General features: G+C 44.0%; 1 protein-coding gene across 1 annotated transcript in view; it reads right to left on the bottom strand.

Moving 5' to 3' along the window:
* rerea (arginine-glutamic acid dipeptide (RE) repeats a) overlaps positions 1-16,589 on the bottom strand; it is a 126,428-nt gene extending 109,839 nt beyond the window's left edge. Inside the window, exon 1 of the mRNA XM_008295740.1 lies at positions 16,514-16,589. The gene's annotated coding sequence lies outside the window, so the exon portion shown is untranslated. The remainder of the gene's footprint in view (positions 1-16,513) is intronic.
* Positions 16,590-17,649: the final 1,060 nt, after the last annotated feature.

Below are 17,649 nucleotides of genomic sequence, written 5' to 3' on the forward strand. Positions count from 1 at the left end.
AAAAAAAACAAAGCTACCAACAATCATATCAATCCACGTGGTCTCAGTCAAAAAAACAAAAACACTTTGACACTTTTAGCCAGCACACAACAGTCACCCTACTATTTTACTCCATCTGTAAAGCCAACTGAAAAGGGGGTTTTATAAAAATATGTCAACAGAAGCAATAATGCCTTCCTTTGTCAGTCTTTATGTGAGTATTACAGTGTGCTGGACAGGCGTATTGAAAAGGGCTGATTGATGGCTTCACTGTAGACTGTCTGTCCACCTCTCTCCCTGATGAGACATGTCAATGTAAAGACACATGAATGCAGCAGCCTGTCCTCCATTTTCTCCTCCTCTTCCCTTGTCAGAGGCAGGAAGAATGACGCAGTAAATACAGATGCTGTGTGCACCGTAATTCTGGGGCCCTGCTGCCTTTTATCTGCCATGACAGCTTCTGCTGCTGTTGAAATCAAACACCCGGGCGCGAAGAAAAAGCTAGTATTCCCTTTAATATACTGCCAGGCAGAGCAGAGTGAGAGTAGAAAAGGAGGCACTCAGCTCTGCTCTGCACTGGCCAGGCTTGGCTAAGCAGCAGCTGAGGGAAGAGGAGAAATAGAAATGGGGAGAGCGCTCCTTCAGGCATTAGTCGGTATTATGCTGCTCACGCAGGCTCAGGCATCCAGCATCATTGCACTTACCAAGAGCCGTCTGAGCCAATCGGTCAGTGGGGAGTGTTGGGTACTCGGCAGAGATATGCACACTGAGATGAGGACTAGTGTAAGAGACGGTGGGCAGCTCACTCAGCACCTGGTCCCCGACTCCACCACGGCTCCTTTTGAGCTGCCAGGGTCAATTAATTACATCCCTCTCTTAATGCTTTCCATTAGGGATAAACAGAAATGAATGAGGAGCCGTCCGACAGCAAAGGGAGCGTTGAGCTGCCCCTCAGCAAAACAACAGACCAGCTCCTTCTTCTGTTGACAAATTAGCCAATATATAGAAACTATCACTGTATAATAAAACAAGCCTGTTCTTAATCAACCCAAAATACTAAACATTTCCCAGTTACAGCTTTTTAAAAGGAAGAATTTAAATCCTGCAAACTGGCTAATTTTTATTTTTACTGTTTATCAGACAAAGTAAAAAAAAAAAATGTTAACACATCAAGCTTAGATTTGGCACACTGAGAAGGGAAAGCTAAATTATTAATTGATTCATTCGAAGACATAATTGAAAGATTCATCGACAGTGAAAACAAGCGTTCTCCAACCGACTCTTTCTCTCTTTGTGTGAACGTGTGTGTTTGACACGAGGACGAGGACGACCGCTGCTTTGCAAATAGACAGCTTTTTGTTCTGACCCCACAGCTGTCACTAGCATAAGAGGGCCAGTCACTGGCACCACACATGAGCATTTTACTTAGACGCACACTGACTGACACACACACACACACACACACACACTCTTGACACTGCAGCAAAGGAGGGACAAGAGGGTTGTGCTTTAGGTGCCAAGACCCCTGGGGATATAGTGCACAACTGTATTAGATGAGGAGGCAGGAGGGGTAAATCACTAAATACCTGGTCAGTGTTCAGAATCCCGCTCCACCGCGGCGCCCCTAACACCCTTAACGTTCTTCCTTATAATCCAATTATGAGCCATGTGTGTCCACATCAATCAGCCATTTTCATTTGAGCTTGTGCTCTTCTTTATCACCATTACCACTGCAGTAATTGAGGCGGTGCTATGGAGAGGCTGTGCAGTTTACCTCCATCTGGGAGGTCAAGAGGAATGCAATTGGTTGACAATGATTATGCTCTGGCTGATTAGGCTATGGGCTACCGCTGAATATTTAGCACTGATTAGACTAAGCCCTGTAGAGAGCCATGTGGCTCACTAACAAAAGGGACAAGCCATAGGGCAGGGAGAAAAGGCTACTAATCAGCACAGGCTCGCTGAACCAGGCTATCTGTGACTTAATGGCTGGATCAATCTGGTTTTCACATTTTTATGTCGCACTTAGCGACACTGTATTTATGATGATGTTATTTAGCAGTTGTGGCGAAGACAAACAACAGCTGTGAATAATCGTAGTTAGTTTTAACCAATATCCAATCAAAACATAACCCTCAGGAAAAAAAAAATTAATTCAAGTGCAGACATTCATCAGGAGGAAATTTCACAGATAATCACGGACGTTGCAAACAGAGAGGGTTTGCGATATAACGGCAAATCCATACAGCTCATTGGGTCGCAGAGCTTTAAGATATTAATAAATGATACACAAAATGGCTTCTCAAACCCCCATGTGGAGATTCCAGCACTCTTTTTTTTTTTCTTCTCATCAGTGATTGTGATATTTACCCAGAAACTGAAGTGCACTCCTGATTGAAACAGGGGAAAGGGCGGATCAGGAAACAAAGGGGAAGATGTTGAGAGAGAGAAAGAGACAAGTGTGGCGGAAAAGAGAAATGGAGAAATGACCAGGAGAAATGACAGCAGGGCAGAGGGTGGTAGAGGAGGAAAAACAGATGGAGGGAGGCAGGGAGACGTGCACTTATTTGCAGAGACTTTAACTGTCTTGATCCTCAATAAAGAGGTGAAACTGATTAGGTTAATATCAAACGGCTGCTTGTAACACGGCGCCTGTCGCTGAAAGCACAAATCACAGTCAAGTCAGGTTTTTCTCTCTCTCTTTTTTTTCATTTGTATAAGTCAGCTCTCCCCTCAGTTGTCTCTCACTCTCTCCTTTATTCAACGACGCACAGCCTCCTAAAACGCCAGCTTGTCAGAGTGACAGATGCAGACACGACCACTGACCTAAATCACTCTTTTCCAGCACATTAACCTCCGTGTCCCTCCACCTTTTACGCAAAACACAAAACACCAACACAGGGAAACACTCCAACACAATCCTCCCGACACGCTGCACAATGAGAACGACCCGCAAACCACACCCAGTTGTATTATCACCCTCCTCTCTGAAACGAAGGCTACTCTTGAAATGTCTAAACAGGAGGGGGAAAAAAAAATATCACACCGTCAGGGTAAATAAATCACAGCCTGTTGTTCCTAGAGGGACTTTTTCCATCCAGCATGGTGACAAAAAAGATGTTGTGTGAAGCGGAGGGCACGAAAACATTTTTGTCCACCTTCGAGCCAACATGGAAAGGATCAATAATACTTTAATTACTGCAGCCCATGTTTATGAAATGCAATAATCGTTCATTAAAGATGCAGACAGCGGCAAGCAGGCGGACGGCCGGGCGGGCGTCAGGGCTGCGTGCAAGGGTAGGTGAAGGGAGGGGATAGGAGGACTGGCGTAAATGATTCATGGTTTGATATCTCTCCTGTATAATGGGCTCCTCCGGGGAGCTGCTGGGGCTCCACTGCAGCGACTGACTGCCTAGCTGGATGGCTGCCTGGCTTGCTCCGACTCTGCCCAGGCAGATTCTGCCACCGCTGCCTGCTGCCCAAGATTAAAAAGCCTTGCCTACCATGAAAAGCGGCTCAGTGAAAACAGAGAGCGGGGATATGCACACACACACATAAAAGGAACCGCCTTGATTCAATATCGTCTGACAAAGTATCTGGGGGCTAACAGAGGAGGAGGGGGGGGATGAAGGAGGGGAGACAAGAAAATACCAAACTCCTTCTAGGGAGAAAACATTAGCTGCACAGATACTGAGGGTACTTGTAAAATCTAATGGGAATATAGCAGCATATCATAGAAGATGGGATTTTTCAAGTCTCTTAAAATAACACTGACGTGACCATATGTACGTGAGAAGCTGTGACTATTCGTGCTCTCCGTACTGGCGCCAAAGCATTTCCCCTGAAACATGACGACGCCGTAAGAAACGGGTGACAAAATGCTCTCACTTGCTTTAAAAATGCCCTGTAAAAATTGGCTGAGGATCACATGATGATTCAGTAGTCGCACGAGCCTCTAAGCTACATCGTGGTGATACCTTTATAAAGTTCTTTTCAAACCAATTTCCCTGTTTTTGTTCCCTGACAAGCTCAGAGGACGGATATTGTGCAGTTGCTGGATGCAGCTTATTACTCACAAACGGAATGAATCTGAGAGAGTCACATATGACAGCCTCTCTCGGTTACCATATCAATACATGCTCTTGGGAGTTTTATTTGCATACACTACAAATGTTATTTCTACAAAGCCGAGGCAAGCTGAGTAATGTGGTCTTTAAGCAGCATCTTACCATTACAGCTCCATGTAAGTTTGGCTGATTGATAAATAGCACATACTATTTTTTTTTTTTTTTTTGCACTTAACCCCTTGACAGTTGTTGTTAGGTCCAAGAGTGCTGGCACAGCCGAGCCCTTCAGACTTTTCCCTCACAGCACCTCTCCTACCGCGGTAATCATCTCCTAAATGGGCTCCACATACATGTACCTCTCTGAGGCTGGCAAGCAGTATTTATGTCAATTTTGACCACCATTAGCCACAATTTGGTCCTTCCAGGATCCCTCAGGGGAAATCTATCCACAGAGCACCTTTCCCCATCGCTTGTTTCTTTCAGAGCACCTTGGACAAAAGCAGATAAAAAGCATATTCCGTGTCTTGTAAGCTGCAAATGAGGCGGAAACAAATGACGAGGTTCTGGAGGGCAACAAAACAAAAAAGAAAACGGCTGAATCGATGCTCAGATGTCACACATGCACGAATATACTCCAAACACAGGGGGGGCCAGGGCGGGTTTGTATCTAATTATTTGTGTCCCAAAAACCACAAAAATACTCCAGCTATTAAATGTGCAAAAACACAAACTCACTTCCAAGTTTACTCGACATGTAAAGGCTGTGAAACGAACAACAAATCCACACACAAGTGCTAGAATGTATCCTGCAGCTGCACAGGGAGTTGTATAGGGAAACAAAAGAGGGAAATTTGTGCTAAATAGAATGACTATTTGGGGATTACCTTAGAGATACTGACTAGATGTAGCACAGGAGGACTGCTCAAGTATTGTAGGGAAAGGCTCCAGGTCCAGTGTGGAGGGTAAATACAGAGATCACAATCTATTCTAACTTACATATAGGAACATTAATATTGTTTTAAGCTTGAAAAAACCTAAACGTATCATTTTAAGCCGCCACCACAGAAACCCTCCCCCCCTCCACTCTGTACCTCCTCTTCACCCATGGAAAGACAGAGGGGGGGAGAAAAAATGAAGAGATTAAGGTTGTAACGTGTTGGGCTAATCATAACATAGACAGTTTAGTGCCATCTCGCATAATTAAATGCTTTGCACTAACCACCTAATGCATATTAATTTGGAACAATCCACTCCTCGAGTTGGCAGACCATGAAGCTCCCCGCAAAGGAGGCGCTCGTCTCTCGCTCTGCATGTGTGTGCGTTTGCATGAGACACACACACGTCGACTGATTTGCAGAAGAGTAAGGTGCTAAAGGTCAGGCCGTGGACTTGAAAGAAAAGGTCAAGCATTATTACAACACGACTAAATAAACAGGCTGTGTACAGCCCCCGGTCCAGCCGCTGTGGACGCTGGAAGTCTCTGCCTACAAGACGTACTACCTGCCTGTTTTGCTAGTTGGGATTTAGCTTCATCCTTTGTCTTTATCCACATATCCCTCCAGCTCTACGACAGCTGACATGAGGACTGTCATATCCTGCCTAGATTCTTATCCCCCCGCTGGCTTTATTGCTCTCTTCCTCCTGAGTCACAAACGCACACACACACATGCACGCACACAGACACACAAAGCAAGAGAGAGAGAGAGAGAGAGAGAGAGAGAGAGAGAGAGAGGGAAGCATGGCTGCTGGAGCATGCTTTAAAGCACATTAATATTAATTGCAGCAGTAGCTGGAGTGATAACATAGACAAGATGCCCCTGTGAGGGAGCTGGGCGCAGTCAGCCCCTGCTTTTTGTTAGCAGCACTACTCATCTGCTGGATGGCCGTGGTGAGACAGCAGAATGATGAGCATTTCATCTTTGAATTGCTTGTTTTATATCAGAAGGGGTCTACCCTCGCCGGCGAAAGGAATTTGTGCTCTGCGAGGTTGTTGCTGTGTGTGGGCGGCTGTGCACGTGTGTGTGCACGAGCGTGGCCGTGATAAAAACTAGGCAAGATGAATTATTAGACTAGTGGCTATATCAACAGCAATAGAAATGTGCTTCAAATAACAGAGAGTGCTTAAGCGATCCTGCTTTTATCTCTCCTACTACTCCTGGCTTGGCTACCTTTTATGTCCTCCACACTGAACTCAGTATTCTGTGAGCAATGAGCTCTACTAAAAATGTAAATAATCTACTGTTCTGGTGATAGAACCAGCTTTTTCAGAGTGGTGGAGAAAAAATACAAATGGAGTTGAAGCCTATCTCTACCTCTTGGCTTCTTTTTTTTTTTTTTCCCCTGCCCCTGTAGGAACAGCAGGCAGCCGTAGGCATCAGCAGATGACAGCTATATCTCTATAGCCCTCCGTTTTTACCTCACCATCTATTTTTTCCCACTTATGTCAATTGCTATTGAGAAACCTGACGCTGTCTCTACAGCCGCCTCAAAGCAGTGGGTTTTTGCTGTACGGTTTTGTGCTCCTTTTCCGATTTTCCCCCAAGACTCATCAATGCCCCATTACCAAGTCAAATCAGGTGGTGCTGCAGATATTTGCCGAGAACCAAGGCTGCAAGCAGAGACACACAGACACCCATACATTAGAGGATTCATTCAAGAAGCCTGGGAGGTTTTTCCACCGAGCAGCTCCACAGGATCACAAACAGGGCGAGGAGGTGAAAAGAGGAGAAATCACTGCTGGCTAAATGCTTGTGAGTGGTTTATGGCTCAGAGGGCAGAGAGGGAAACAGAGATGTGGTAATGCATCTCTCTGACACTCCTTTAAGCAGCCGACCAGATTGTAATCTCCGGGGCCCTCTAGTAGTCACACATTATTGTTTCTCATTTCACGTGCCACAAACAATTAAAACACGCCTGTCGAGTCCCGTGCCCCATGAGCTCCATTTACTTATAAATAATAAAAATACAAAAAACACACACACAAAACCTTAAAAAAAAAAAAAAACAACTCATATGACCTCTTTCCTCACATGTGTACATCCACATTCCTATGCGAAATTCCCAGAGAATATCACACATGTTTCTCACTTTCATCGTCTTTATCTCTCGGCGACAGCAAATACAAGGTGGACGAGCTTGTTGTAATGTAAGCAGCTGCGTTAGCGAGGTAAAAGTGATAAAGAGGGAAGCAAAAAAAAGAGGACGGGTGGGGGTGGAGGGGGAGTTGAGGGGTAAAGACAACATGTCCTTTTAGTTTCCTCTGCCTGTTGTCATCCTCTTCATAGCTGCAGCTACACAGGCAAGACACACACACACACACACACACATGAAAAAAAAACTCTGGGGAAGAGTCAGGCAGAGGAAAAGAGGGGGGAATAAAAAAAAAAGAAAAAAGAAATGTGCATTGTTTTATGTAGAGATTTTCACAAGCCTGTTGTTGATTAGAGGAAAAGGCTGAGTGCTAAATACAGTGGGAAACAGGGAAAAGCAAAGCGAGGACTGCTGGTTCTTCAAGGAAGGGTCTCTGAGGGCTGCCAGAGGTGGCGGCGAATCTCTTCCCTGTGACAAAGCTGTCACACTGTGGAGTGAAATTTAAACTCCTGCTGTTATGGGATTTTTTTTTTTTTTTTGAGGGGGGGGGGGGGCTTTCATTACACAGAGTGCATGTGTCTATGCCCTTGTGCATGCATCCGAGCGCGTGTGCACGAGCGTGATGCGAAGCCAGATGCCACCTTCCTCTACTGGTGTTTGCAGCGAGCGCTGGCTTTGTGCCGAGCAGATCGTTTGCTTTGTGCCAAGAATAAAGGGGGGTGGAGGGGGGGGAGAGACTGAAACTCTGACAGCGCTCTCCTCGCGCTCAATCACAATCATGAAATGTGTGCACAAACAAAACATCCGCCGAAACCATCTCGCCTGCCAATCGTGTTGTTTAAAATTAACCAGAGCCAATCAAGATGGAGCGCCGCTGACTGGACCCATCCAGTTGGAATTATTTGAGATGTGACAAGCACTTAATCAAGTTGTCATCAGCTTCTCCCATCACTAATGTAGAAATGAAGAAGCGAAGAAAGAGGTTTTGGGCAGGCTGGAATAAGGTCATCTTTACAAGAGAAACCTGGCCTCAGCAATGCCGTGCCAAATAGCATTTTCTTCAGTTGAGATGGTGGTGAAATGGGGAGAGGAGGATCTGGCCTCCTAGTGAGCTGCTATGCCCCGGCCTGGCTAAGTGACAGTGAATCCTACAGTGAGTCGATTTGCTGCTTTTGAGTGCCTGGAAACTTGTCTGGCAGAGTGCTCACGGGGGAGAAGGATAGATGGGAGAATGGAGGGACCGAGCCTCACCTGTCGCCTCCTTCTATTTGTCTGTTCATCCCTGGAGGCTTTTGGGTTGCTTGGTACAACAAAGGGGTTTCTTGGAAGCAGGGGAGGGGGAGAGGCAGGGATGATGGTGGTGGGGGGAGGCAGAGAAAGAACTCTGCGGCCATCCACAGACAAGCCAAAAGAAGAAAGGACAAGTTTACAGGTAAATAGTGAGGAGCAGCTGGCTGGGAGCTGAGGCAAGCTCAGGTTTCAAACAATCAATGATCACTCACTCCTCCACAACAACAAAGATGTGGATTCACTTCACGGAGCTTATCTTATTTTGTATTAAAGCCACTTTGCTTTTAAATTCTCGCAGTTCTGGTTACACACCAAAGCAGTGAAACACAACCAGCATGTTACTGAATGTCAAGCTCAAAGACGGCGTTGCATGCACAAACAAATATCAAAGGTGCAAAGCAAGATTTAACCTGGCTTTCAACTGCACAAAGGATGACACAATGGTGTTTGAATATGGGCGGCTGATGACAGGAGTAATTTGCCACGTCGCTGATTTGAAAAGGAGCACTTGAAGATGACACAGAAAGACAACTGTATTGTCATCTTAAAGAGGATCTATGAAATCAATGGGACGAGATCAATGCCTTCTCTCCCTCTCTCTCTCTCACAGCACTTTACATAAGCAGCAATAACCATCACAGAGGCCATCATCTAGCTCACCGATTTCCTGTGCAGGACTTCCAGACACCTCCAGGCTACAAAGCTTCTCTCACTCCATCAGTGCAACGGTCACATCCACAACTTCACACACAAGGCAGGAGGGAGGAGGAGGAGGAGGAGGAGGAAGAGGTAGAAAAGAAGAGGAGCTGAAGGGGAAATACACCCCAAGCAAGCCTGAGCCAGATAGAGAGGGCTGGAAGGCAGGGAGAGCGAGAGAGAAAGAGAGAGGTTGGGGCAGACTAGCAGAGCGTCTTCATTAGAGTATAGCAGCTAGCTGTGCCACCGACTAGCCGAGCACTGTAGTAAGAGCTGCTCATCCTCTCAGTTAATTAGGATTTCTGCTGCTTCATTTTGGGGCGAGGGACAGGATGTTGGAGGCTTGATTGCCTTTTATTTCCCAGCCTAACGGCTCGGCTGCCTCTGCCGCTTTATTAACAGGAGATCTTGCAGATTTACAGCTCCGCAGCAAACATCAATTTCAATAATTACAAGAAAACTGTTAGAGAGGACACAATGAAACACACACGTTTTTTTTTCCCTTTTCCCTCCCTCTCCGCCATCACCACTCCAAAGCCCCTCCCTCAAAGGATCTAATTTCCATAGATGTGCCCTTTTCATGATTGCATATTATAAACACGTTAAAACACACACTGATTTGCCTCAGTCACACTTAGCACTTCAAACACTTTACAACCAATTCCTGGCCTGAAGGGCAAAGCAAATACTGTGAATGTCACATTTACATTCAACATTCAAACCTCAGCATTTGTGCTGTCACAAAACAAAACGGATGAAAGACGATTTATCTGCAGAGCAATTACAGCTGGCTACGTGTGGCGCTGGTCAGGAAGAGAATCTGCCAGGAAAAAAAATCATCTTGTCATTCAAGTGGATAAAACATCTTTATGGTGCGTGGTGGGATATACGGGATTACAAGAACAAGTCCTCTTATTAGCTATATGTTCACACACTGGCATAATGCCAAGAAGAAGATTTCACACATTGACAAGGTACATGTGTGGGGACTAAACTGAATGCCGGTCACAGACAATGACTACGACTGGGGAGAAAGACACAATAGAAACGATAGTAAAAATGATACCTTAAAAGCAACAGACGTCAAATCCAGAACAGAGAACCACAGATTTCATTTGAATAAAATCAATAATTGTGTTGACTTGCAGTGTATTGCCTTCCTGTCTTCTCATCTTGCTTGCTAATGTTTCTTTCATGAGCCAGCCCAGTGCTGGTGACATTATAGCTACAGCACTTCCACAAGTCCCCAATGGATCGGTGAAAATGGTTGGCGTAAAACACAATTAGTACGGTCCATATGGCTGCTAGTGGAGGAGGAGCAGGAGAGGTCCCATGTGGTTTTTATAGAGGCCTGCTCTTTTGTTACCTTAAAGATCAAACTGTTGTCATAATAATGGGGCCATTTTAATTCTGCCACTCGGTTTTCGTAAAGCAGCGCTACTTCAACAGACCCTCGCGCTGTGGAATGACTCTCGGTAAATAAATTGACCAACCTTGGCTGATAGCCTAATCAATAGCTCCTTCATCATGATTAATGGTTCATATTGGATAATGGGGAAATTTAATGTGAGGGGAGCGTTACTTCCTGATTTCAGCGCTCAGCCCTATCGATTGGTTATAACCCTCTTTTTTTGGACCAATGGAATGTGCTGATAAGAGAGCAATGTGTTCGACCTATGTAAACTGAGCACAGAGAAAATGATTTACTGTGCTTTAGGCGCGTCTCATTCACTGATAGCTCTGTATGCCCAGCCTGACAAGCATTTTCTTGCCTGAGAAACGCAGACACCTTTTACTGAGTAGAAGCGAACAACAACAGCTTGAGGCAACAGATTTATTACAAATTGATCTATTAGATAGCACTGCTGTGCTTCGCTGTTTTCTCTCCTACTCTCTCTCTCTCTCTCTCTCTGACAACCTTCCCCTGATGGTAGCTAGAGTGTATCAGAGTGGAAGTGCTACAGTGGCAAATCTAAACCCAATCCTCAGAACTCATTTTCTCTGTGCGGGCTGCTGGAACTGGGGTACAGAGACAAGATGTCCATCCTTAAACCCAGTCGATCCAGCTCAAAGTCCCAGCATCTAAACTTAAGGCTCAGCAGGCTCAATAGGTGCGCCTAACCTGCAAGGGCGAGCAAGGACACAGTTTACTGGAGGCACCTCGTGAACAGGGGGGAGTGGAGAGCCACAATGTCACCGGGGTCATTTCCTTACGGCTGCATGAACCCTGAGCTCACCGCTGACTTGCGTGCCGTGTCCATTAAAACATCAGTCACAGGTCCCGGCTTTGCAGCTCTGCAAACGGTGCCTCATGTGCACAGTCACAACACTGGTGCAATATCTGTATTAGTCACAGAGGTCACAAAGCACAACCAGCACGTTATAAAACAATGTCCGTACGATTTGTCTCATCCGCAGCGTTAAAAATCAATGTGCTGCATACCCAATATTGCACAGAAAAACACAACATAACAAGCCATTACCGCCACTTTAATTGATGACAAAGACACATGTGTCTGGACAATAGACAGCTGTTATTGACACATCTCTCTATAAAATAATCAATTAACCCAACTGCATCGTTTAGACTTGCTAATCAAGGTGCCTCTCTGATAACTATAACAAAGCGGTTATTTACCTTAATGACTAGCACTAGAAGAAAAAAAAACGCGGTGGGTTTTCACGCATGACATTTCTGTGCACAATAGGTCCAGTACATCGACGTAAACCCTTAACTAACCCTCAGGTTAAACTAACAAAGCACGCAGTTTGGCAGGTTATTCAGCGTATTTAATAATGTATATATTTGTGCTGAAAAATGCTGCTGTCAATAGCAACAATGAGCGCTGATAGAAAACTGCACAGACTCCATTGTGCTCCTTTCCTTTAATCACCTCCATCTTTCATCTGCGCTACAGAAGAAAAGAGCGCTCAGAGAAAAGGGCTATTGGCTTCCGGATGGAATAGATGTGTGTGTCGCTGGGAAAAGAGAAAAAAAAGAAAAAAAAAAAGGGGGAGAACTATCTAAAGATGTTGAAATATTCTAGAGAGAGTGTATATGTCTATATAAACATCTTCAGGCAGGCAGCTGCAGGGGGTGTGCGCAGTAAAACACTGGTATGCATTGTTTGTGTTTCTGCACCACTAGCGCCATGCCGTGTCATTACATGAGGCAATCTCTTACCTAATCAGCACTGACACACACAGCAGCAAAGCACTCCTCCTCCTCCTCCTCCTCCTCCTCATCTCAACCCCCCCACCCACCCCCTTCTCTCTTTCTCCTCGGGGGCCAGCCAGCTGATCCTACACCATTTCATTTTCCTCTTTTACTGAGATGGCAAATGGCTGACTGTTATTTTTGTCTTTTACTTTCAATTCATGCTTCTTGGCACTGTAACTGAGTAAGCACTATTAATAGCCTATCAACCAAAATAGTGGGAAAAAATAAATAAATCATACGATCACCTGCATTTTATGTGGCGTTTATGCTAATAATTACATGCTAGTAACAACAACAACAAAAAAAACTGCTGTGCTGTCACTACCATCACAGCAGCTTCATGCATGCACTCATGATAGCCAAGCTTCAATTTGCAGTTTCCACACACTCCATTGTACAATCACTCATGTACATTAGGCGAAGAGGGCACTATAATGTGATGAGTGGGAACGCACCAAGTTCAGCAAGAGGAAAAAAAAAAATGCAGGGAATGTTTTTGTTCTACCTACAGGACCTGCTGAGAGGCTGGCAACAGCACAAAACACAGTGTGTCTTATTAGTTAAGATGTGAGTCCGTGCCAAGCCAGCCCAATAAGACACAGGCGGCATTTGTGAGATGAAGTGAGGCCCGACTTCACCGTGGCTGAGCTCACACAGAAAGCAGATTTGATCACATCTAGCACATCAAATACCACCAGCAGTATGCAGCAAGACAGCTCACAATTGTTAACATGAATAGCATTTGCCGATACTATCTGCTTGGCACAATTGTGGAGCTGCAGAGCTAGGCCCGAATCAAACAAAGATGAGATATGATGCCGCATGCTTGGATCTCCTCTTATGAGAGGTGAAGGGAAGCTGTCAAAGAACACAAAACACATCCAGCATCTTGCCTCCTCTGACTTGCAGGGAGAAGCCAGGAAGAGGAGGACGAGGGGGAGGAGGAGGAGGAAGGTTGGGGGGGAGTGTGTGTGCTTGCCTCATTTCTGCCAGTGTGCCCTGTGCGTGTCAGTCCAATATCTTAAAACAACACATGCAAGGCTTTGCTACAGCCAATTACCCAGCTCTTGGCACGGGAACTGAAAAACATCTTCGGAGAACAATAAAGAGAGCTTGGCTTGTTGTGCGTGCTGTCAGTAAGTGCTGACAGATTGTTATTTTTAATGAATATACAGCACTTGAATGGCCCATCAAGAGGTCTTTGAGCGAACATTGCTCCTTTGTTCCGAGCATTAATTTTCTATGTAACAACCAGATATCTTGCAATGAAACTGATATCAAGCACTGTAAAGGAAAAAAAAAAAAAAGCTAAATCAGTTCATCCACTTGCTTCCTTATTGTCCACTGCAAGTATGCACAGTCATTAGAATATAAATACAAGGCAACACATTCTCCTTGATTACAAATGTGATGTCTAGATGCCTGATTACACATCATTTCCTGTGTTGGCTCTGAAAAGCAGACATTTCACTGCTTACCTACCTCTCCTGCCAAACGTAATTCCATACTGCATATGAAATCCTCGCGCAAAACGGTCTCGAACAAAACAATGAATCAGCCTAATCACCTTTCTTTGAAGCACAATGGCTTCACTGAGAGCAAAAACGCCTCTTTTAAAATACAGACCAGCCACTACGATGACAGCTTATAGCGCCGTCCTGGACTGCAACACAATGCCACAGCGCTTCGGCACACGGAATGAAGTAGCTCCGAGGGCCAGACCCGGGCATCACAATGGGAGAATCATATTTCATGACGATTCATGGTGAAGGAAAGACGTACTGACGGCATCTTAGGTGAAAAACAGTGAGATGCCATTTGAGCGCAGCATGTAAACATTGAATTTCAGAGCATGTGTATTGACAAATTATCCAACAAAGAGGTGTCAGAGTGAAGTGAAAAGGGATTCTTCTCAACATTGCCTGGCCTTTGCCACATATTACTCACAGGGAGCCGCCATTACTCAAACACATATTAGTCATTAAAAGAAAATAGCAGGGTTATTGCACTTCTCTTATCATTACTCCGCTGCGACTACGGCCACCCAGCTAGATTAACATTGGATGGACGGGGTGTGTCATTGGATATGTGACTCAAAGTAATTTTACCCACTGCTGCTCTTGAGGAGCCATTCAAATTGAAACACTATAAAACACCCAGACCACATAACAGCTCCGCGAATAACATGAAAGAAACAAACAAAAGCGAACGCCGCAAATGGTTCCGTTTTAAGAAATGCTAAATTATCCACCGGCTCAACATAAAGAATTCTCCCTCCTACAAAAACATGAAGGTGCTTTTCAGTCTGAGTGTGCTGAAGTAGTAATCAACATATAGCCTCTAATGGCAGACTTCTGTATCCTAACCTAGCAAGTTTACCATCTAAGTGGTAGTTAAAGAAAATCTAAATAACAAGGACTAAGCTACTGGAAGCACGAAACAACCACAAAAAAATCTGATTTTCCATGTGCAAGATGTATGGAGGGAGAAAAAAAGGGTGTATTTTTTTCATTAGTTTTTCAAAGATAGGATGACATAATAGTCTTAAAACAACTCACTGAGCGAAAACAGTATTCCACACAAGATTCTTCTGGCCATACGGGTGTATGTGTGACAGCGTTGCATCACTTAAGCCTCTGTTACATGACAAACATCAAGTGTGTAAGAAGTTTTTCAGTTCAGTGACCTCAGTGCAGTATCACGTCATTACCAGGAAACGTACACAGGTGGCAGTGACTGAATAGATTGTCAAAGCAGTGATAAAGTTAACAGCAAAGTACCAAAACCTGCTGCTTGAGGCTATTAAACACAATGTAGTGTTAAGCAGGTTTTTACAATGGTGTCAGGGTATCTGATGATTTATTGAAGTTTTCTTCATGTCGAGGCTAACAGTGTGGCACTGTGACAAGTGAAGAAACGCAGGCTTTGTTGTCAACATTAAATTACATTCTTCAGTGGACTGAAAATAGCTCTGCATTTATGAAGCAAAACAAATGTTTCTCCCTCCTTTGATCATTCAGCTTGGTATATAATATTTATTAGGTGTCGCCAAGTCCACAACTGCGCAGCAAGGCACAAGAAAGTGAACGAGTCGGGAGTGAGTCATAAGCACTCAATAAAAATAAATCACTGGTTTTTCATAGCTCTGCATTTTTCAGTTACACACACTGAAGAGGACACAGTCCATCTTTGTCATCTTATTTTGAAAGGACAGATTGAGTAGAATCACTGCTGCAAATACTATCAGTCAATTCTCTTTTGTTTACTATTTTCAAACTTACAAATCAGAACTCAGATCAGCCTTATGCACAAAAAAAATCCACTTCACAAATACAAGTACAAACACTATAAATATCTCTACTCTTGCATCTTATGCAATCACTTGTACTCCAATATTTTGAACTGCTGAGCCTACCACAGATGAAAAGTGTGAATGCCACTTCTGCTGTTTGTATTTGTTGACAAATGTCCTCAATGAAGATGTTACAACCACTGCATCTTTGTTTTCACAGGTAAAACGCGTGCCGTCATCCGGTGTTAACTTTCCCCCCCTCCCCAATAAAAACCAGCCCATGCTATACTCGTAAATAATCACAAACTGCCAGCTAGATAACAATAATTGAGCACAAGCCAAACACACAAAGACAGCAAGTTAGCTTCGCTAGCTAACGTTTCCTAAAGCTAATGACAATAGCTCAATGGGCTCAGACTACTCCCTGGAACAGAGACACTACACTGGGTGATTGAAAAGGGGCAAACGCTTGCTGTGGTGTATTGCAGTGCTACGTCCGCCTTTATGTCACGAAGCGTTTAATAAAATAAAGCCATGTTGTGTGTACTGCATGTGCTCTGTGCTAACCGGTGTCAGCGAGCTGTTTGCATCCAGACATTACACTGCTCCTAGCTGGCATTCCCCAATCAGTGCTAGTCACTGGCGTTAGCCGCTAACGTTAGTTCATGGTAACCAGCAACAGTAAGGGGCAAACAAGTCTATCAGCTAACTAGCTAGCTGATGCTAATGGGAAAATTAGCCAAATAGCTAGCAAGCAAGGATGTGCGTTAACAGCCCAACGTTTACAAACTGTTCCGTTAATATTTGTCATTTCTCCCCCGTTTGCTGATGAACGTCAAAGGCAAAGAAAGACGGCTGATTGCAGCTCACGGCACTTACCTTAAAGAGCTTGATCTACAACATCTGTGATTTGTTTGATGAGAGACTGCAACAACAAACAATAGCAGCAGCAGCAGCAGCAGCAGCAGGGGCAATTAGCCAACGTTAGTTAGCCAAGTGTCGCCACTACAGAGAGTAGCACAACAGCTGCAGTGCCACCTGTATATCTTGTCTTATGTCGCTACAACGCAGCGGACCACGTTTGATATAATGCTGTCATAAATGATGGACTTGAGAATAAAGAGGGAGTAATCGGTGCCGGGATGCTCAGACTAGTGTGTGTGAGAGGCACTCAACATGACAGCATCCTTCTTCATCTTAGGGTGAGAACAGTTGGGGGGTTCTCAAAGTTCAACCGGTAAAATATCGTCACCCACTGGCCAAAGCTGGGAACATCCAGCGACACCGGGACTCCTCCGGGTGTCTGCTCGGTACCAACACCGGCTCTGTCACTAACCTGTGACACCGACTGAATAAATCTGTACTGTGACTGAAGCCAGGATGAATAAAATAGTGTATAATTAACCTCGAGAGATAGTAATATACACTGAATAATACATTTATTGATCCATTGTAAAGCACACTGTAAAAGAAGTGAAATAATATAATGTGACACAATCTAAAATGTAACAGAATATAATAACAGAATAACAACAGAATAAAGAGTGCTTCACTCACTGAAGAAGAATACAGCTGGTTGTTAGTTTAAAAGTGAAGAAAACACAAACACAGGGCCAGCAGTCAGTAAAGATGCCAAAAATAACAAATATATGGCACAATATACATATATTACAATATATAGACATATTTACTGTATATATATTATGATATGTATGATGTTCTATATATTTATAATTTATAAATAGTATACTATATGAATGTGTTAATCAGGGATTCTCATGTATAAAATCTTAATTAAGACTATATATGTATACACACACACACACACATATATACTCCTTAAAAGAAGAGCAAAAGAGAAATCCAGTTGTACCAGTAAACAGCATAAAATAGAATTCATATAATATGTTAATAAAGGACTCCTATATTTAAAATCTGAATAAATATATAATACTGTATATGAATAAATCATAGATAGATAGATAGATAGATAGATAGATAGATAGATAGATAGA

The sequence above is a fragment of the Stegastes partitus genome, unplaced genomic scaffold (assembly GCF_000690725.1).
Source record: "Stegastes partitus isolate 25-593 unplaced genomic scaffold, Stegastes_partitus-1.0.2 Scaffold24, whole genome shotgun sequence".
Taxonomy (NCBI): domain Eukaryota; kingdom Metazoa; phylum Chordata; class Actinopteri; family Pomacentridae; genus Stegastes; species Stegastes partitus.